This window comes from Schistocerca serialis, chromosome 2 (assembly GCF_023864345.2).
Source record: "Schistocerca serialis cubense isolate TAMUIC-IGC-003099 chromosome 2, iqSchSeri2.2, whole genome shotgun sequence".
Classification (NCBI taxonomy): domain Eukaryota; kingdom Metazoa; phylum Arthropoda; class Insecta; order Orthoptera; family Acrididae; genus Schistocerca; species Schistocerca serialis.
The window spans coordinates 464189889-464213162 of NC_064639.1; the positions used below are offsets into that span (position 1 = coordinate 464189889).

The window sequence follows — 23274 nt, forward strand, 5'->3', positions numbered from 1 at the left end:
ACATGGACCATATCACTGATCTTTCGTTGTCTTGTGTCGGGGTCGAAATCTTCAACTTCGTAAGTAACATCAGATAACGGCCGTACAACCTTATAAGGTCCAAAGTAGCGCCTGAGGAGCTTCTCAGGGAGACCAACCTTCCAAACAGGAGTGAAGATCCAGACAAGGTCACCAGGCTGGTTGACAACAGGGTGGTGGCTCACTTCATACCTTCGGCGATTATTTTCTTGAGCTTGCAGCGTGCAGCGTCGAGCTAACTGCCAAGCTTCCTCAGCTCTGGTTAACACCTGTCCGATGTAGTTATTGTCCATTCATCATGATGTAACGGAAACACAGTATCCATTGTCGTAGTCACCTCATGCCCATACACCAGGAAAATGTTGTAAATCCTGTGGTGTCTTGTTTGGTGGTGTTGTAGACAAACATCACGATAGTAACACCTCATCCCAGTTGCTCTGCTCAACATTGACTAACACTGATAGCATGTTGGCCAAGGTCTTATTAAGGCGTTCAGTAAGCCCGTTAGTTTGTGGATGGTAGGCAGTCGTCATGTGATGAGTAATGTTGCACTGATGGTTTATCTCCGTCACAAGATTCAATTGAAAAACTTTCCCTTGACCCGTAATTAATGTCCTTGGGAACTGTGTTTTAACACAATGTATTCCACGATGAATTTGGCTACCTCGGATGCTTCGGCTGTTTTCACGGCTTTAGTAATGGTATAGAGTGGCAGATAATCAGTGCAAACAATAATCCATCTATTGCCACTAGCAGACATTGGAAATCGTCTGAGAAGGTCAATCCCAATACGCTGGAAAGGCGTTTCGGCTGCTGAAATTGGTATGAGTTGGCCAGGTGGTTCCTGAGGAACTGCCTTTCTCCTCTGGCACACTCGACAGTGCGACACAGTGATGGACACTCCCAAATAAACCTGGCCCAAAAAATCTCTTGCGGATTATATCATATGTCTTAATAAATACTAAATGTCTGACCTCAGGTGTGTCATGGAATTTCAGTAGAACATCTAAGCACATGTGTTTAGGAATCACTGGTAGCCACCTCTTTCCAAACGTATCAAAGTTTTTCTTGCAAAGTAATCCATTAACTACCTTAAATTGTCCTTTCACTTCCTCTTGACCGCTTTAAGGCAAACACAATTTGAGATATCTTGGTGTCCTCCTCCTGCTCAGCAGAGAGATCCTAGTGAAGTGAGACAGTCACTATCTTCATCAAAGTGTTGCACAGGGTTTCTTGAGAGACAGTCAGCATCTTCGTGTTTTCTTCCACTTTTGTACACTATGGTAATTTCATACTCTTGAATACGTAGTGCCCACCTGGAGAGTTGTCCTGTTGGATCCTTAAGACCTGTCAACCAACAAAGTTAACGATGGTCTGTAACAACTGTGAATGGCCTTCCATAGAGACTATGTCGAAATATGCACATGGCCCAGATCACAGCAAGACATTCTCTTTCCGTAGTTGAGTAGTTTCTCTCGGCTTTTGTAAGTGTCCTAGAAGCATAGGCTATAACCATCTCTTTTTCATCCGAAATTTGCACCAGAACAGCACCAATCCCATACCCGCTGGCATCTGTGTGTAGTTCTGTAGATGCTCTCTTATCATACAGACCAAGTACAAGGTCAGTCATCAGAGCTTTTCACAGCACATCAAAAGAATCTTGTTGAGCACCACCCCAGATAAATTTAGTATCAGCTTTTAACAACTCTTTGAGTGGCCTGGCTTTGATACAAAAGTCTTTGATAAAATGACAGTAATAAGGACATAATCCGAGGAAGCTTCTCATATCTCTAATACTTTTAGGAATATGAAATTTGATTATAGATCTCACCTTTTCTGGATCTGACCACACACCTTTGTTTGACACAAGGTGTCCAAGTATTTTGATTTCTTTTACTCCAAAGAGACACTTTCTCGGATTAAGTGTCAGTCCGTCTAGTTGGAGACACTTAAAAATGGCCCTCAGTCTTTTTGTATGTTCATCAAATATGTCTGAGAACACTATAATATCATCTAAATAACAAAGACACATCATCCACTTCAGGTGCCCTAAAGAAGATTTGCCATCATCCGTTCAAAAGTTGCTGGTGCATCACACAAACCAAAAGGCATTACCTTAAACTCATACAGGCCCTCAAGGGTGATTAATGCAGTTTTCTCATGATCAGCCTCATCTACTTTGATTTGCCAGTATCTCGAGTACATGTCCATGGTTGAGAAAAACTTAGCCCCCTTCAGACAATCTAGTGTATTGTCAGTTCGTGGAAGAAGGAAACGTCCTCTTTAGTTATCCGATTAAGCTTCCTAATTGACACAAAAGTGCCAACTGTCATCCTACTTCCTAATGAGGATCACTGGTGATGGCCATGGGCTCTGCGGAAGCTCATCATTTTCTCCATCATTTTCTCTCCCTCGTCACGAATTAATTGACGTTCCATTGCTGACACACGGTATGCTCTCTGGCTTATTGGTTGATGATCTCCAGAGCTAATCCGGTGCTTCACTGTCAGTTTGTCCAATTTGATCCTCACCTATAGATTGAAGCATTCAGGGAACTCTTGAAGAATGGCAAGTAGCTTTTTCTGTAGTGAGATCTGGTGATAGTCAAGCTAGAAGATCTTGTCTCATAGTGGTAGCACTAATTTCACCCACAGACTAGGTATGGGAGTTTTCTGACGCTTAGCTGTTCTTCAATTAATGGCTCAGCACTTGCTATGCACATGAGTCTTGGAAGGATCTGTGGTTCTCATCAACAGTTAACTATCCACGTCACCAAATCCATTCTTAAATGAGACAACAGAGGCTGGGATGACCAAGTTATTCTTCAGTGGTATGCTTTTCTTACTTTCCACTACAATATCCATGGGTTGATGCATGGCATGACATGTGATAGTTACCTTTCTAGCGCTGACTGCAGGAATGATCACTTCATTCAGCACATGTAGCCTCCACACACTCGGATGCACATATTCCTGTCCATAGTATCTCATCTCGTCTAGCATAATCTTCGAGTGACCACAATCTATAACTGCCTCAGAAAGTTTCAAAAGGTCCCATCCGAGAATGACGTCATGACTACACTCTTGTAAGATGATGAATTCTAAGGGCTGTGTATGGCCACTTATACCCACACATATGGTACATCTTCCTGTAGGTTTTACGTATTTCCCATAAGCCATCTTCAGCAGAGATGTTTTGTTGTTGACAAATACGGTTTTCTGCAACTGGCGATGGTACTTCTCTGAAATGACTGAATATGATGCTCCCGAGTCCACAAGAGGTTGGGATGGTCAGCCATCCATGAGGATGTCATTTCCTATCATTTTTGTAGTGATTGACGGCAGCCTCACCTCCAACAAATGTCACACCCTTTAGTTTTCCAGGTTATGGCGGCTAGGTGATCGGCTGGAGCTTCTAAACAGTGATGAAGACCTTGTTCAGTGTGTTGGGGAGTGTCCTCTCCAGTGGCTAGCTTGCGGCGATGGCGACCTACATCGTCCTGCACCCACATCTTCTTTGTCATCTTTGTCATCCCGGAGTTGGCGTCGGCTAAGATCGGTCTGCTGTCTTCTGGCATGGGCATCATCAAATATATGACACCTTTCTCGACAACAGCGCACCACATGTCCCAGTTGTCCACAGTGGAAACATACTGGTTGGTTATCCTGGGTCCTCCAGATGCCAGTCTTCCTTGGTGCCCAAACAGGTTCCTCATGCAACATTGTAGGAATGTAACTCTGCCTTGGTCTCGACTTTTTCACCGTTTTAAAGGGAAATGAAGGACGAGAGATTGGGTTCAATGCCTGTTCCGCTTCCTCCCTTATGACCTCTTGAAGTGTCTCGGTTTTTGGCTCACCGTGCAATCCAAGTGCCTTCTCAACTTCATCTCTCACTATCTGATGAAGAACACTTGTGAAATCAGTTGCTTCCTCCATCACAGACATCAATACATTTGGAAGCTGTTCAAACTTCTTGTGTTTAATTCTTTTTAGATGCATTGTCTCGATATACTGGCACCATTATATGAAGTTGTCTGCTGTCGAAACTTCCTTCAGGAGTAGGGCTTGATACATGTCCTCAGCAACACCCTTCATGAGATGTGCAACCTTGTCTTCCTCCTTCATTCTAGGATCCACTATTTTACACAGCTCCAAGATGTCTTGCATGTAGGACGCTGTAGTTTCTCCTGGACACTGTGCCCTGCACTTTAATTTATCTTCAGCCTTCCACTTCTGTTGTCGTGTGTCGCTGAAATACTTCCTAGCTTGTGAACTTCTCCTCGTTGTTCTTATACCATTGCTAGGCAGTACCCTCCAAGTAGAAAAATATGTTAGCCGAACACACGGTGTCATCCCATTTGTTGAATTTGGCTATACGCTCATGTACCTTCTGCCACTTGCTCAAATCTTGGCCATCATCACCAGAGAAGCCGGAAGAATGTCTCATGTGGTGGCACACAGTTGCTGTCATTGTAGCATCCTCTCCTCCTTCTGTCTCTAATAGACTGTGATCTGTTGAATATGGCTTGAACTCTGGTTTCCCACCACGTAAACGGTGGCTCTGTCGCCTGATGGGGGCCACTGTGTCGCTGATAATGTGCCCTATCACAAGTTCCAATACCCGGTGCCTTCACCAGAATAACGTCATGTAGAAGAAGGTGTAATTAGATGAATGACGAGCACTAACTTCACTTAACAAAGGTTTAGTCAGCACTTGCACATAGAAGAGCACGGAGCGAACTGCCTCTGGCCAGAACACATACCGTAGATATACAGCTACAGAACATTCCAGTACAATGACTCTTGAGAATTTGTGGATACTTTTACAATGTACTCGAACCAAATATAAAAATTAAAACTGTACAGTCCAGGTGAGTTTCGAACTCACGACCCTCCATGCAATAGTTCAGTATCATAACCACTACACCACAGTGCTATTCAGTTTTTTGTGCGACAATATTTTTGGCAACAACTGTGAAGCATTTGTTAAAAATGTTGTTTGCTTTTAAGGGGTTTGCCACTTTTTAATTGTTTGTGATAGTATTACATTTTTGCCGGATGGGCTGTGTTCACCAGATTCTTTTTTTTTATGACACTCCACATAGCCTTCCCTTCATTATCTGAATTATAAATGTATCAGTCATTATTTTTGCTGCTCTTATTACTTTTCTTAGTATTTTGGAGTATTTTTTATAGTATACATGTATTTCAAGTGAGGAATTTTTGATTTACATTTTCTTTTCTGGCATGAAATCCTTATTCCCCTGGTGAGCAAGCTGTTTGTTCTAGAATTCCCCCTTATGGTAACAGTTTTCAGTGGGAAGGCAATCTGAAAGAAATAGGTTAGTGTATCAATGAAAATGTTGAATTTTTCATTGATATCATTAATTTTGTAAACCTGTGACCATTTTTCTTTCTGTAATAAGTTGTTGAAGTACTTTACATTATCCTGATTATTCCTTTTACTTGTGGTTCTACAGACATGTTGTTAATAATACTGCCTTTCATTTTTAAGTTTAACATTTAAGCAAGGTGGTCACTAAATCCTGCACTGAAAATTTTTAGTGAAGTATTGTGTAAAATTTTCTTGACTAGAAATTTATCGAAAGCTGTTTTATAAGTTTCCATCACTTGGGTAGCAGCTTTTACTTCAGCCATAAAACAATAGGATGTTGCAAGGTTAAAAAAGGCCTCTGTTTCTACAATTTATGAGAAAATGAATATTGAAGTCACCACAGATTATTAACTCATAATACATTTTATTTGCTTTATTTAGAAATATTTCCATTTTGTCTACAAAAAGTTGAAAATTTCCAGATGGTGAGCAGTAAACTGTAGCAATAACTATGTTGAACAGAATAATTTTTATAGCTTCAGTTACATAATCCTTTTCAACATTTGTTCTGGTTAAGTCAGATCATTAGGGACAGAGCACAAGATTGGTATGACTCAAGGGTGGGGAAGAAAATCAGCCATGCCCTTCCAAAGGAACCATCCCCGCATTTGCCTGGAGTGACTTAGAGAAATCATGGAAAACCTAGATCTGGATGGTCAGACACAGATCTGAACCACCATTCTCCAGAATGTGTCGAGTGTGCTTGTCACTGTGCCACCTTGCTCAGTTGGAGAGTGCTCCATGATATGATGGCTTTTAATGTAAATGTCTTTTTCCTTTGGTACTACTTGTGGCTGTCTCTGCTGGCCTGTGTGGATGAGGATAATTTACTCTATATTCCTTTGAGGCTGTAGAAATATTTCCTTGGCTACCTGGTGCACAACCATGACTTTGTAGGTAGGTGTGGACAATATACCATTTATTAATTTGCATATGCATTTTCTAATACAGGAATTAGTGCTAACTTCAAAGGTCTCTGTCTGTGTAAAGGCATTATTTTTAGTCAACTTTCTTCCAGAGCTGCAGTAATGGAGGTTGCCAAGCTCGAAGCAAGCAACTTAGCAAGCTAAGAGGCACATCTGGTTCCCCATAGGTTGCTTGCTAATGACAATCTCATGTCAGCAGTCATTATAATACTGGTACACACCTCAAAGGTCAGCATCATCCTCATGACTTGGATGGTTGGTCCAAGATCCCTAGTTCCTGTGACAAACAACATTTCATTTCATCAGAAGACCACATAGCGGTTGCAAGAGCATGTATGAAGCTTACACATACAGGAGATGGATAGCACTCACCAGTCCACAGCTCAGGGATTCCATATTCATTAGGCCCATGGCTAGCTGAGAATGTCCCAGTTCCCCGAGATGCTCGCCTTTTGACATAAACCAGGAGGAACATGTAGCTTATCGAACACCATAGACGTGGTAAGTGTCTCCTCTCCCTCACCCTATCAATTTGTTTGTTCTCCAGTCTGTCATAACAATTTCCAATGTTCACCTCAGCAATTATCAATGTTATAATTTTTCTGCACTGAATTCCATTGTTGAAAGTTAGACATGGTAATACACACAGACCATAAATTTTCCTCACTGGTTGCAGAGGAAGTATAGTTTTTGTATACGTTATGAGAAGCACAGCACTCCAGACAATTTTTATTCTTTTTTTTTCTGTGCACCCATTCATTGTATCAAACAGTCCTATGTACAACAACTGATCAACTGGAACTGATCAACTGGTTCCACGACTTCATATTTAACATTTTCTATTTTCTTTTCAGTGTTTTGATTATGCATTATTTCAGTTTACTCAGTTATTGAATTACAAGTGGCCTTCTGAAATTGTGTTGTTAAGTTATTCCATTTATGGCTAAAATTTATCTTCACTAGTAGCTAACATTACAATCTGACTGGCATGCCAAAGGCAGTTCATGTTATGATGCTACCTGGCTGAATAGCGTCATATTAATTCTTTCCATGTGACAGCTAATGAATGTGACTCAATTTACCATTCACTATTCTGACTCTCCTTATTTAAGGTCAAATATGAGAAGGATTTTTGAAACATGAAATGTCACTGTTACAAGTGATGCACTCTGATGTTTATTCACAGTGACAATCCTAGTAAGTTCATCTGACATATCAATAATCATTGTCATTCCATTCCACACTAAAATCTATCACTTCTGTGAACGGACTCATACTGAACTGTTGGAAATTGCTTCAACTCCCTTCCCAGTCATGTGTAACACAGTGGGCCAATAATCCGTTATTGTTAACCAAAGATCTGTGGAAATGATGTGCTACCTACCAGGGAAGCAAATAACTGAAAAGATAAAATAAAAAGTGACATAAAAAGTGACATAAAAACTTCCACAAACATAACATGTGAGGGTAAAAAAGGTACATCCTTTTAGAGGTTTCCAATTATCTCAGGATTTATTGTTGCAACAGTGTAGGTGGAACACATGAAATGATTACATTTGCACATCAATAGAACAAGCTGTTTCGAGGTAGCAGCTATCGACCCATGCTGAAATGCCCATAGACATACATGATGTAACCTCCATGGACAGCATGCAGGTGCAGACTCTTGGGATCCAGTTGATTGTAGAAATGGTGAATACTGTCCTGGGATACTTTATTCCACATCTGATTGATCTGTTCACATAGTTCTGTAAGAGTTGTTGGTTGACAAGTCGCACGAGTGACTTATCGTTCCATCATATCCCACACATGCTCAATTAGAGAGAAGCCCAGACATAGTGCTGGCCAGTGTATCTCCGTGGCATCGTTGTCTGCTGGCCAGGAAAATTGCTGCACATCTTGCACAGTGAATTGAGTTTCACAGACAGCATTATCCTGTTGGAACAACATATCAACTTCCTGTTGCAAGAATGACAAAAGAATGGGTTTAACAACATTCTGCAAGTACCGAATGCTGGTTAGTATCCCCTCCAGAACCACCGTAGGTGAACGAGAGTTGTAGCTTATGAGACCCCAGACCATAAGATCTGAGGTGGGGCAGTGGGTCTTGGATGAATGTACTCTATGAGACAGTGCTCACCAGGTCTACACTACTGTGCAAACAACCTTCACTTGTGTGCACACAGAGTCTGCTTTCATGGCTGAAGACCATGGCACATCATTCCATCTTCCAACTGATCCTCTGACGGCACCAACTGAACCCTAAACATCAATGCTGTGGCATGAATGGAAGATGGACTACAGGTCTGCATGCCCATAGTCCAACTGCTAATAATTGGTTCACAACTGTTCATATTGACATATCTGGGCTCACAAGCCCCCTTATCTGTGCTGTGGTAACTGACCAATCTGCCACTGCTGTCCTTACAATATGATGATCCTTACAGGTGCCTACGCTGTGTGGATATCCAGAACCTCATCTACAGGAGTGAGAATGTTCACAAGACCACTGATACCAACATCATTGCAGAACTGACACAGTATGTCCAACTTGTGTGGCAATTCTCCGAAAGGACCATCCTGCCACTCAGAAGGCCACAATATGATCCCTTATAAGCTCGCACAGTTGGTGCAGGAACCACAAGTGCGTGGTTGTGTGCTTGCTTCACATATTTGCACCACAATGAGTTTTGTAGCTGTAAGCATTCCCTATTAAAGGGTAGTCATAGATGAAGCTTTGGTAACTATGTCACTATGTTATCTGTTGATCGATGACATTGAAACCATTATCAGTATATCTACTATCCCTCAGGTGGCATATGCCATCATCTGATCAAAATCAACACTGTCTTTTCAGCTGTACTATTTTTTTTTTCCTGCAGTGTATATTTCTCCTCCTTTTTCCCCAATACAGAGATCTGAAACTGAGAATAGTTTTGGTGATACACAGCCTCTTTGACTCCTCTTTCAGTTTTGAATTTATCACTTTGTTGATAGAGTATAATTGAAAACCAAACAATTTACTTTTATATCCTTCAGTATACATAGGCTGAATCAAGGTCTCATTTTGCAAGAGCTGTTATTACAGAATTAATTGAACTGACTCAAATGTTTTCACAAAATCTATGAATCCATGGCAAAGCAGAATTCATTTTCATGTCTCCATATTCATTCACAGTTGGAAATACTCCATTAAGCTATACCAACTTCCAAAACCAGCTTGTGCCTTAGTTTAATTAAAATTTGACAATTTTTCATGTTGTTGGTGACAATTTTAATGAACATTTTGCACATTATAGAGAGGGAACTGACAGGCCTACAGTTTATGTTTTGCCTGTCTCCTTCCTAGACTACATTTACATTTTGCATACCCTTCTAAAGTGTGTGACAGAGGGTAGTTCCCACTGTATCACATATCAAGGTTCCTTTTCATTCCACTAAGATGCACATTCCACTCAGTTACAGAGCGTGGGAAGAAATAATGCTTAAACGGCTCAGCACATACTTAATTGAACTACTCTTGTCTTTGCAGTACCTAAAACTGTAAGTACACTCTTGCAGAATATTTGTCTTCTATTTCCACACTCTGTCACAATCTCACATGGGCCAAGCACACCTTTGACCTGACCATTCATTCTTCCCTACTTTATACAGGTGTTAAAAAAAGTGTTAAATACTTTGAGAGGTGATAGTATGCATTGAAACAAGAAAAATAAGTCCAATAAACATATGTCCGGAAATTCATACTTTCCGAGATAAACATTTGGTTACAGGAAGTGCTGTGCGATGTTTTGTTGCAGATATTAGCACAGTTTGTGCATTGGCATTCCATCAAATGTGTTGACAGGGTATTATTATGTCTTACTCAAAGTTCTCTAACCTACCATTAGGTGGTCTGCATCAGTTGTGTAGTTCAAGTCACATTGTAAGCTACATTAGTTTTGTCATGTTTGTGTGCTTTATTGTATAGTACTGTAAACCCTGGGTACGTATCATGGTGTTTCAATCTCTTCCAAATGTGTATTCACTTATGTGTTCACTGTTACTGTACTGTTTTTACATACAAATGTTGAAGTACATTTACATTTTCTCTTTTCCACCACTTGTTAGCAATAGAGCAGACATGGTATTCTGCTATGGTTTAGCAAATAGATGTAGCCTGTGAGGCCGTGCCCTCACACTGAAAAATATCCACAGCACAGAGTTCCCTGTGAAAAACTGTTTGGCAGACTTGTCCAGAATCTGAAGTACACAGGTACCCTTGCACTAGGAAGACTGACAATGGAAGGCCCACACACCTGACACAGAGGAGTGTGTGCTACATTCAGTGGAAGAAACCCCTGCGGTCAGTGTGCAATGCTTAGCAGCAGCAGAAGGTGTATCTCAGTCTAATATCTAGGGCGTACTTCATGAACAACTGCTGTACCCATATCACCTACAGCATGTTCAGGCACTAAGGCCACAGGATCATCATGGAAACGTTGGTTCTGTCAATGGCTGTTGCACAAGTGTGCTGCAGACCCACTGTTCACATCCAAAATTTTATTTACCAATGAGGCAGGGTTCACAAGAGCTAGTGTTGTGAATTTCTATAACCAGCATGTATGGGCTGAAGTAAATCCCCAAGCAATTCAGCCCCATACCTTGGCCCACTCATTCCCAGACCTCAGACCATTAGGCTTTTGCTTATGGGGACATTTCACATATTTGTGTATGCCACACCAATCAACAATGTATGGACACTCAGCAGGTACAACAACAACAACTGGGTATACTTCAAAGGGTGTGTCAATCTTTATGCCAGAGGACTGAGGGGTGCATCATCATCATCATCATCATCATCATCATCAATGGATGCCACGTTGAATACCTCCTGTAAACATTGGTTTCACAGAAAGTATGCATTTCTGGACGCATATTTATTGGACTTATTTTTCTTGTTTCGACACTTATTTTGAACACCCCATATACATCAGTAACCTCCTGTTAGTCTTCAATACTGGTCCCACAATCTTGAATAACAGTCTAAGATGGGATGCGAAAGCGTGTTTTTAAAGCCATTTCTTTTGTCCACTGACTGCACTTTCTGAGTGTTGTACCAGTAAATCAAAGTCTGACATCTTCTTTACCTAGTGCTAAGCATATGTGATCATTCCATTTCATTTTGGAACAAATAATGGCACTCTGGTATTTGTGACAGGCTGATTCCAATTGTGATTCATTGCTTGCAGTCATAGCATACCACTTTTGTGTGTTTTGTGGTGTGCAAAATTTTACATGTCTAAACATTTAAAGCACATTGCAAATCATTTCAATACTTTCAAATCCTGTCAAGATTTCACTGAATATTTGTGCAGATTTTATAAGATAGTACTTCATCACTGTAGCTAATTGCACAACCTGCAAAGGGCTGAGTTCACATTCAGTATTATCCATTGGGTCATTAACATACAGCATGAGCGGTAAGGGTACCAACACACTGGAGATACTTTTTTGATTTTACAACTCTGGTTCTGTAAGACCAAACTGAGGAGCAAATCTCAATTGTCATGGAATGAGTCAGTGTGTGAAATTAACATCAGCAAATTAATAATAGATAAGAAACTTTACACCAATCCTAGACAAATGACAAGCAGCTGAGTATATACTAGCATAATCAACATTACAACACAGGAATTAGCTTGATCTTTTTTTTTTTCAGGTGATGAAATTCTACAGTTTGGATTTGAAAAAGCGAGGATTACAGCTAAGATTTTTTAATTCTTGTGGCAAATCACTGAAAATTGGTGCAGCAAAATACCGCATGCCTTTCTGCACAAATCAAGGAGGTGAGGTCCAAATTCAGATCAGATTTCTGCCTAGTTTGAACTGAGTGAAAGCAGCTAATTCTTGGGAATAAGCTTATACTGTTAATGACAAACAACATTGCAGAAAATATATATTAAGAGGGCTGTGTTAGAATTCCCAAACACCTGAACAGGGGAAACAAGAAGTTTCCAAACTTACATCACTTCTTGCTGGAACTGCCTATTTCTGAACCAAAAATATCCTTTGTGAATGGAAAGAGTTACCCCAAAATATAATCTGTATGTCATAAGTGAATGAAAAGAAGCAAAGTACCCTAATTTTCAGGTTGGACTATCACTTAAAAAAACAACTCAGGTCATAAGCGCCACAGTCACAAACTTAGAACACTAATATGAAAAAGAAAAGAAGTTAAAAGCATCTACACATTAAGCCCAATTGACTGAAGGAAAGAGTGCTAAGAACAAGGACTTCCTCTTGGAGAAAGGTCCACAAAATACACCGCAGAGAAAGTGGAGGTCCCGAACCAAAGATTAAATGCCCTTCGCTATACTGCTATGAAGGATAAAAAGTAAAATTCCATTGACAGCCACGTGTTGTTCGCTAAAATGCCCGATAACTCAGATGGCAAATGCACAGTAGATTGTAAGTGGTTGAAAAAAGAGAACTTTGGTCAGGGAATGATTAACCTTCAAAGGCTGATGCCAAAGAGCACATAGTGGGGGAGGATCACTACTTATCAAATGACTGTGCCCAATATGCCACCTAGCTAAAATGATCTCCCCACAGCAAGAGGCCTGAGAGGAGATCGGCCAAGCTGCTGGGAGAGGTTTAATTCCCCTTAACTTGTTCCCATAAAGAGAAGACCTGTGGCGATGCCAAAGTGACACCACCTGGTGACAGATGGCAAATGGATGGAGATCATCCGAAGGAATGGAAGAGCTAGCAGGCTGAGGCAGGAGGACTGCAGCCTTGGCAGCAGTGACACCAGCCTTGTTTCCTTCAGACAGATGTGACCAGGAATCCACATAAGCATCACAGCAGTGCCCTCAAGAGTGGGCAAATGGAAGCTTTCTTGGACCTGTTGTAGTAAGGGATGGATTGTGTAGAGCACACAGAGAGACTGAAGGACACTGAGAGAATCAAAGCATATGACACAGTTGAAAAACCTGTGTCGCTGGATGCACTGCAGGGCCTGATACAGGGTGAAGAGCTCTGCTGTACATACTGAGCAGTTTCCGGAACCCAATACCAAAAATAGTCAGCGCCAATGATGAAGGCACACCCAACACCTCAGTCAGTTTTGGAATCATCAGTGTATACAAAGGTGCTATTGCTAAGTCACATGCGAAGGTCGAGAAACTTACAGCAATAGATCCAATCCAGAGTAGTTTCCTTAGGAAATGAATGAAATACAAGATGAACAAGAGCTACTGCATTAAGTCAAGGTGGTGAAGGGTTCCACCCACTGGGAACTTGGCAGATAGCATGAAGTTAATCAGCCTGAGCAATAGCTGAAAGTGAACTGCGTGGCAGACAAAAAGGCATGGGTATCTGCTGAGGAGAACATCATGCCAGTATGACCTTGGTAGTTTGGCAGCTTCTGCATAGAGACTCAACAGGGCTAGCATAAAAGGTGCCATTGGCCATATTGATTCCACAATGATGGATTGTATTAAGACAGTGTAAGATACATGGATGCACAGATGAATGAACAAAACACACACAGTCTAGTTTTGAATGGACAAGGGGTCGATACAAATGGAGGAGGGTTGTCCGATCTGCTTCCTGGGAAGTACTGCTTTGGACACATGCGACACTGAGGGATCAAGCACAGCGGGTGGCCAGGCAAGACACGTGGGAGGACCAATAAATTTTTCTATCAAGCATGAGCTCCAGGAATTTCATAGTTTCAGCAAATGGATGAGTAACATGTCGAAGATGTAAAGACATTGGAAGAAATGCATTGTGCTGCCAGAAATTCATACAAACCATTTTGTCAGTGGCAAAGCAAAAGCCATTGTCAACACTCCATGAGTGCAGGTGATCAAGACATTATTGAAGACATCATTCAAGAAGCCAATTCCATGGAGAACTGCAATAGATCATCAAAAGAAAGGGAACCAGAGATGTCTGGTGGGAGACAGGCCATAATAGTGTTAACCGTTATGGCAAAGAGGATGGTGCTCAGGACAGAGCCTTGAGGCACTCTATTCTCCTGGATAAAGGTGTCTGACAAGGCCGAACCAACACATACCTTGAAAACTCAGTCTTTTAAGAATTCCTGAAGGATGCAGGGCAAGCAGCCTCAGAAGCCACATATGTATATGGTCAGAAGGACACCAGTCCTCCAGCAAGTGTCATAGGCTTTCCCTAAATCGAAAAACATGGGCATAGTCTGGTATTTCTACAGAAACCCACCCATGACATGGACTGACAAAGAGACAAGATGGTCAACTGCAGAACGGCACATTCAAAATCCAAAATGTGCAGTAGTTAGTAGATTGTGAAATTCGAGCCACCATACCAACTAGCCATGTGTAATATGTTCCATCACCTTGCAAACAAAGCTGGTAAGAGAAATGGAGCAGTATCTAGAAGGAAGGTGTTTGTCCTTATGGTGCTTAGTTATGGATATGACAGTGGCTTCACACCAGCATCTGGGAAACAGGCCACTTAACCAACTGGGGTTGTATGTACGAAGGAGAAAGGTGCTGCAACATCTGAATATGAACATCATCCGGTTCTGGAGTGGAAGATCACGATGAAGTCAGAGCATGATGTAGCTCCTTCATAGTAAGGTGGCATTGTAGCATTCATGATTTTGAGAGGAGGAAGGCATCGCCCAAGCCACCTCCATTCATTTCCAAGGGAGGAAGGCGTGGTGACAGTGAGTGGAGCTTAAAATCTTCACAAAATAGGAGACTAAGGTGTTGGAGATAGCAATAGGATGTACAATGACATCATCTGCTAGTCAGGCTGGAAATTGGGGACAGGACCTTGGTCCCTGAAAGCAGACAAGGTTGCCCCACATGATGGAAGAGGGAGTGAAATTGTTAAAAGAGCTAGTAAATGAAATTAAGCTAGCTTCTTCGCTATCTCGAAAAATGCGATGGCACCTGCTTGTTGGATCTAATGCCATGAACATTCCATTGGAGGTGAGTCATAATGGGGAAAGGGGACGAGGGAATAAATGAAGGGTTGTCACCTTGGTGGCTGCCAACTGCCAGCCTTTGAAGACCCAATACTAAAAGGTGTAGTGGCTGGAGCATCCTGATCCATGAGACCTACAGAGGTGTTGGTATTCTCCCTGAGTCTTTCTGCGGATTCCAGGGCAGAAAAATGGTAGGCAGTGCGCAGCAACACTGTTGAAGAGGATCTCTGAGTTGGAGAAGAGAAGACAGTTTGTCTTTGTTTGATTTCTTAGAGCCACTGTGGTTGTCAGATGAAGACTCAGATGTTTGTTGGCTGGAGGGATGTAAGAAGTCTTCGCGGGAGTGATCCTTTTGTTCTTTCCAGCCTGCTGGTTGTGAAGGAGGTAATTTCACCACTGGGTGCGAAGATTTGGTGGCTTGTTGCACATCTGGAGGAGAAGGAGATGGGGATGCTATTGTGATACTGGGTGATTTTACAACTGCAGTGCTGAATTTGAGGTCGCAAGTCTGAGTGGCCGTGTCCTTTGTGGAGTGAGATGTAGCAAGCACAGTACTATTAGTGCCAGATGGTAAAATGCAGGGCTTTCGACTAGCCAAAAACTTGTGAGTGACAGGGCAAGGTCTCCTGACCAACCCACTCATCGAGATACATGGGACATTCTCAAGGTGAGGCTGCATGGCTGCCATTGCAATTGATACAGCAGGTAGGAGGAGGCAGGCAATCACATTAGTGAGCATCCCTACCAAAAATACACATTTGGCCGTGTTTTGACAGGACATGTGAGTATGGTTGTAACATTGACACTGGTAGCAATGCATTGGGTTTGAAATGTACAGTCAAACTGTGATGACTTCATAACCTGCTTTGATCTTTATGGAAGCACTACTCAATCGTATGTGAGAAAAAGAGTGCATGCAGGCATTAAAGAAATTTGTGGTAAGGACTATGGGACCAAACTTTGATCTTTATGGAAGCACTACTCAATCGTATGTGAGAAAAAGAGTGCATGCAGGCATTAAAGAAATTTGTGGTAAGGACTATGGGACCAAACTGCTGAGGTTGGTCATCAGTCCCTAGGCTTACACACTACTTAATCTAACTTAAACAACTTACGCTAAACACAACACACACCCATACCCAACCATACCCAAGTGAGAACTCGAATCAGCCTTTTGAATTACCCGATGGACTGCAGTGACACCCTGATCAGAGAGAGAAGTTTAGATTTCTCCCTCATTCAGACAAACAAGCAGCCAAGTGTAAATAACAGCATTCGATGGGCCTCGACACAAACAGAATAGCCACAAAGGATCCAAGCTATAAGGAGCTGTTGGGCTTGAAAATCACAATTGGTCTCCATAAGCAAAGTTCCATTATGTAAACAAGAGCAGGATTTCACAGGGCCTGCAACTGCATCAATATCTTTCTGAATAATAAATGAATTAACTGTAGCAAAGGACTGACCTCCTTCAGTATGTGATACCATGAGGAACAGAGGTGCGGCTAGGAGATTCTTTGAATCTTTAGCCTCATCCCATTTAAGTTTAGTAGATATAGTCGGGGGCTCCTCCACCTCAGGTGGTCGTTCACACCTCAGGTCATACCTCTCAAACTCCTGATAGAGGGACCAATTGGCATTTTGGGAAGGTAACATCTCAGGCAACCATCCCTCCCTGGGCCTGGCCTGTATAAGGGGGCACATAAGAACCATATTTGTCAACCTGTGGTTGGAAATTATGTGTTACTCAGTTACCTGTTACATGTCAAACATGTGGGCCACACTTCAGGAGTGCAAAAAGAGGATGATGAAACCTAGAGGAACCTCAAATGCCAAAGTGGAGGAAGGGCAGCAGATTATGAATGAAGAAAGAAAGATAAAACAGATGAGGGACTGTTTGGGTGGTAGGCTATTAAGACCTCAAAACGTATTTCCAAAAATATCCCAGATGTGTTCCCCAAGGGAGGGGAAAAAGAAATGCAGTAGGATAGATATGCCGCATGGAAAGGGAAGATGTGCTGCAATGGCTGGGGCCCCGTGGTAGCCAAGCACAAATTCACCAAAGAGTGGTGAGGCTCCGGGGAGGGAGTGGGGAGGGTAGCGGTCGGCTTTCCATGTATATGAGCACTTAGCAATTTGAATTGTTCAGACTCACCAATCATATGCCCAGCATGTGTAATCAAAAGGTCAGTTTTAGTTGAATTGGGTGTTAAAAGCTATAAAAACTGAGTCTTACTGCTATTTATCATCAACTTATTTTCTACAAGCCATGAACTTAACTCTTGAATTGCACAGTTTGATACATTAACTTGCACTCAACACCCTTCACTACCAAGCTACTGTCACCAACAAATGAACACTTTTAGAATCACTTGTCATATTACCAGAAATAATAGCAGTCTCAGCACTGACTTCTGGCACACACTCCACTTAGTCAGAAACCACCCATACCCAGATCTAGAGACATGTTCCCCAAGCAGCAGTACACTGTTCCCCACCCCTGCCCTGATACCCCTCCCCACCCCAAGTTGCCTCCTTATCTCCACATCCACACTAAAGAGCTGCTCCCATAAAGTGTAATTACTATCCACAGTCCAGCCTCAGTAGCCAGTGACAGTGACAGTGGTCATGAATCTGTGCGTTTGGCTTTTGTGTGTGTGTGTGTGTGTGTGTGTGTGTGTGTGTGTGTGTGTGTGTGTGTGTGTGAGTGTGAGTGTGTGTGTGTGTGTTTCCTATTTTCAAAAAGGGTCTTTTGGACAAAAGCTTAAATGTATAGCAACTTCATGCCTGTCCATGACTCAAAGTCTCCTCTATATAGTGAGCAGCAATCTATCCTTTTCATAAGATTGTTGTCAAAGAAGCTTTGAATACTTACATCAAACAATGGAAAATTCAGGATGGAATTTAACAATATTATGAGGAGGCAAGTTGCTACTCACCATATAGTTCAGATGTCGAGTCACAGATAGGCACAACAAAAAGAGTTTCATGCTTAAAGCTTCTGGCCAATGGCCTTTGCAACCCACACACACACACACACACACACACACACAAACTGCAGTCTCAGGCAACTGGAACCACACTGCACGCAGCAGCACCAGTGCATGATGGGAGTAGCGACTGGGTGGTGGTAAGGAGGAGGCTGGGGTGGGGAAGGGGACGGATAGTATGGCAGGGATGATGGACAGTGAAATGCTGCAGGTTAGATGGATGGAAGGGGAGAGGTGAGGAGGGGAGGGCAAGTGGCAGAAAAGGAGAGAAAAAGAGAGAAGGAAAAAAGAGGAAAAAACTGGGTATGATGGTGGAATGACAGCTGTGTAGTGCTGGAATGGGAGCAGGGAAGGGGCTGGATGGTTGAGGACAGTGACTAACGAAAGTTGAGGCGAGGAGGGTTATGGGAGTGCAGGATGTATTGCAGGGAAAGTTCCCACCTGCGCAATTCAGAAAAGCTGGTGTTGGTGGGAAGGATCCATATGGCACAGGCTGTGAAGCAGTCACTGAAATGAAGGATATCATGTTTTGCAGCGTGTTCAGTAACAGGGTGGTCCACTTGTTTCTTGGCCGCAGTTTGTCAGTGGTCATTCATGTGGACAGACAGCTTGTTGGTTGTCCTGCCTGCGTAGAATGCAGCACAGTGGTTGCAGCTTAGCTTATAGACAACATGACTAGTTCCATAGGTATCCCTGCCTTTGATGGGATAGGTAGTGTTAGTGACCGGACAGGAGTAGGTGGTGGTGGGAGGATGAATGGGACAGGTCTTTCATCTAGGTCTATTACCGGGGTATGAGCCCTGAGGTAAGGGATTGGGAGCAGGGGTCATGTAAGGATGGACGAGTATATTGCGTAGGTTCGGTGGAAGGCGGAATACCACAGTGGGAGAGGTGGGAAGGATAGCAGGCAGGACATTTCTCATTTCAGGGCAAGATGAGAGGTAATCGAAACCGGAATGCTCCTCTGTGGCCAGACAGTGGGACTTTAGGGAGGTGGTGGGAGACTGGAAAGATAAGGCGTGGGAGATTTGTTTTTGTACAAGGTTGGGAGGATAATTACGGTCAGTGAAGGCTTCAGTGAGACCCTCAGTATATTTCGAGGGGGACTGCTCATCACTGCAGATGCAATGATCATGGGTGGCTAGGCTGTACAGAAGGGACTTCTTGGTATGGAATCTTATGGCAGCTGTCGAAGTGGAGGTATTGTTGGAGGTTAGTAGGTTTCATATGCACGGAGGTACTGATGTAGCCATCTCTGAGGTGAAGGTCAACATCTAGGATGGTGGCTTGTTGGGTTGTGTAGGACCAGGTGAAGCAAATGGGGGAGAAATAGTTGAGGTTCTGGAGGAATATGGATAGGGTGTCCTCACTTCGATCCAGATAGCAAAGATGTCATCAATGCATCTGAAACAGGTGAGGGGTTTAGGATTCTGGGTTTTTAGGAAGGATTCCTCTAAATGGCCCATGAATAGGTTGCCATAGGATTGTGCCATGCAGGTGCCCACAGCCGTACCCTGGATTTGTTTGTAGGTAATGCCTTCAAAGGAGAAGTAATTGTGGATGAGGATATAGTTGGTCATGGCGACAACGAAGGAGGTTTTTGGTTTGGAATCCATTGGGCATTGGGAAAGGTAGTGCTCAATAGCTGTAAGGCCACGAGCATTAGGAATGTTAGTGTACAGGGAGGTGGCATCAATAGTGATGAACAGGGCATTTTGTGGTAAAGAGACAGAAACTGTGGAGAGTCAGTGGAGGAAATGGCTGGTATCTTTTATGTAAGAGGGTAGGTTCTGGGTAATAGGTTGAAGGTGTTGGTTTACAAGAGCAGAGATTCTCTCAGTGGGGGCACAGTAACCGGCCACAATGGGGCGTCTTGGGTGTTTAGGTTTATGGACTTTAGGAAGCATGTAGAAGGTAGGAGTGTGGGGAGTGGTAGAGGTGAGTAGAGAGATGGACTCTGGGGAGAGGTTCTGGGATGGGCTTAAGGACTTGAGTAGTAATTTGATATCCTGCTCGATTACTGGAATGGGGTCACTGTGGCAAGGTTTGTAAGTGGAAGTATCTGACAACTGGTGGAGTCCTTCCGCCACGTAATCCTTGCAGCTCAGAACAACATTGGTGGAGCCTCTGTTCACAGGTAGGATTATAAGGTCGGGATCAGTTTTTAGATGGTGGACTGCAGTTCTTTCTGTGGATGTAAGGCTACTCTGCATGTTGAGGGATTTGAGGAATGATGGTGAGGCAAGGTTTGGGGTTAAGAAATTCCAGAAAGTTAACAGGGATTGGTTTGAGGGCAAAGGGGGGTGGATCACGATTGGATGGAAGAGTGAAGTGAGTTAGGCAAGGTTCAATATTGGTCTTTGGTTGAGTCCGATAGGTAGGGTTGGTGACGAAAGTGTTTCCACTATGGGGACCAGGAGAAGGAAAGAAGGTCTTTAACAAGTCCTGCATAATTAAATTTGGGAGTGGGGCAAAAGGTGAGGCCTTTGGAAAGGAGTGATATTTCTGTGGGGCTATGATGATGATGATGATGATGATGATGATGATGATGATTTGGGTTGGGGTGCTTGACATCATGGTCATCAATGCCCTGATGAAAAGTCAGCATGAAATCTCATGGGTGGGGACTCTTAACATTGGCATCAGTATCTGTGAGGATGGTGGGCAGATCTCCAGTGAGACTGTGGGCTGCCCTAGTATCAATATACAGGACACACATAGCCATAATATGCTGAACTGAAAGTGGCATGCCACAAACTTCACAGAATGGTGGATACTCCCACCAGAGGAGGAAGCCATGTGTGAAAGGGCTATGCCTGATGCGCAGTCTGGTAAGCAAAACCTCCTTCCAGTGGTGAGGCCGACACGAAGTCCGCCAAGCCGTTGTGGTCAATTTGAGCAACCGCAGTTTGTTGTCTGACACCTGCAACCATTCAGTCTCCAGCTGGTGCATGATGCATCTGTCAGAAAATGAGATAATGGCATATAACAGTATGGGACATTGATGGACAGCACCATCTCAGCATGTTTCCTTGGCAGCTTTGTCAGCCATGTCATTACCCTGTATCTCAACGTGGCCAGGTACCCAGCAAAAGATTACCTCCTTGCCACAGCACTGGAGCTGATGTAAGGAGTCATGGATGAGCTGAATCAGCAGGTCTACTGGATATATTTGGTGAAGTGCTTGCAGTGCACTAAGAGTCAGAACAGACAAGAAAACTTGTACAGTGTGGGGCTAAGGCTTCTGGAGGAAAGATTCATAACTGTGTGGTGTAGTAGGTCTATGAGACAGGGTTTGTCAGCTATGAGGGGGCATGGGGGAGGTTTGAAGGTTGTTGTAGAGGTTGTGGACAGTGGTGCTCCAAGGCGGGAGTAGGAAGTGAGCAGAGTGGAGAGCTTTTTGAGGTGGCGTTGTGCATGTTGCTCAAGTCCCAGCGGGGCAAGTGTTTCAATGTGTGTTATGGGTTCCAGGAATTTGTGATTGCACAGCAGGAGAATCTTGGGGATGGAGAGAGGGTACTGCAAGGAGGTTTGGGCTTGATTGATATGGTTTTGCAAGACTATGTTGGGGAGGGCTAAGGATTGCTGGAATTTGAACAGGTGGAGGTCATTGTGGAAGGAAGGGTGGCGGCCAGAGATGGGTAATTTGATGGCAGGGCCATTAATTAGGGGGGATTTCATGAGACAAGCAACAATGCAGGAACAGTATGTGGGACTGGGATCTGGCTAGGGATAAGGAGACTTTTCTGCATTGACACAGATGAAAGGAGCAATGATCCATGGTGGTGGAAAAATGCAAAAAATTACATAAATAATGCAGAATAATGTCTCAAAAAAACCGCAAAAATACACCCAAATACATGTGAAAATATACAAAAAGGTTGAAATGGATGCAAAAGGGGAATCAAGATGAAATCTGAGGGAGACAACGATGTGTGTGGATAGCAGAGCTGAGGAAGTATAAGTATGATGAATGGGGATGGTAGATGTGACTGGATGATGGAATTAGTGGGTGCGAACTAGGATAGAATGAAGAAAGTGTTGGAGGAGGGGGGTGTGGGGGGGGGGGGGGGTTCAGAGGATGAGATGAGATACACTCCTGGAAATGGAAAAAAGAACACATTGACACCGGTGTGTCAGACCCACCATACTTGCTCCAGTCACTGCGAGAGGGCTGTACAAGCAATGATCACACGCACGGCACAGCGGACACACCAGGAACCGCGGTGTTGGCCGTCGAATGGCGCTAGCTGCGTAGCATTTGTGCACCGCCGCCGTCAGTGTCAGCCAGTTTGCCGTGGCATACGGAGCTCCATCGCAGTCTTTAACACTGGTAGCATGCCGCGACAGCGTGGACGTGAACCATATGTGCAGTTGACGGACTTTGAGCGAGGGCGTATAGTGGGCATGCGGGAGGCCGGGTGGACGTACCGCCGAATTGCTCAACACGTGGGGCGTGAGGTCTCCACAGTACATCGATGTTGTCGCCAGTGGTCGGAGGAAGGTGCACGTGCCCGTCGACCTGGGACCGGACCGCAGCGACGCACGCCAAGACCGTAGGATCCTACGCAGTGCCGTAGGGGACTGCACCGCCACTTCCCAGCAAATTAGGGACACTGTTGCTCCTGGGGTATCGGCAAGGACCATTCGCAACCGTCTCCATGAAGCTGGGCTACGGTCCCGCACACCGTTAGGCCGTCTTCCGCTCACGCCCCAACATCGTGCAGCCCGCCTCCAGTGGTGTCGCGACAGGCGTGAATGGAGGGACGAATGGAGACGTGTCGTCTTCAGCGATGAGAGTCGCTTCTGCCTTGGTGCCAATGATGGTCGTATGCGTGTTTGGCGCCGTGCAGGTGAGCGCCACAATCAGGACTGCATACGACCGAGGCACACAGGGCCAACACCCGGCATCATGGTGTGGGGAGCGATCTCCTACACTGGCCGTACACCACTGGTGATCGTCGAGGGGACACTGAATAGTGCACGG

The 23274-nt window shown here is 43.7% G+C and overlaps 1 protein-coding gene across 9 annotated transcripts in view; it reads right to left on the reverse strand.

The window, feature by feature from the left end:
- The window catches only part of LOC126455599 (uncharacterized), a 148074-nt gene that overhangs the window by 96203 nt on the left and 28597 nt on the right, over positions 1–23274 (reverse strand). Inside the window, exons 1-2 of one of the 9 annotated variants that reach the window (XM_050091356.1) lie at positions 6711–6785; positions 6560–6615 (exon numbers count right to left, since the gene is read on the reverse strand). The exons of the other annotated variants lie outside the window; for them this stretch is intronic. The gene's annotated coding sequence lies outside the window, so the exon portion shown is untranslated. Of the gene's footprint in view, positions 1–6559; positions 6616–6710; positions 6786–23274 lie in introns of those variants that run through there. 9 annotated transcript variants of the gene reach the window in all.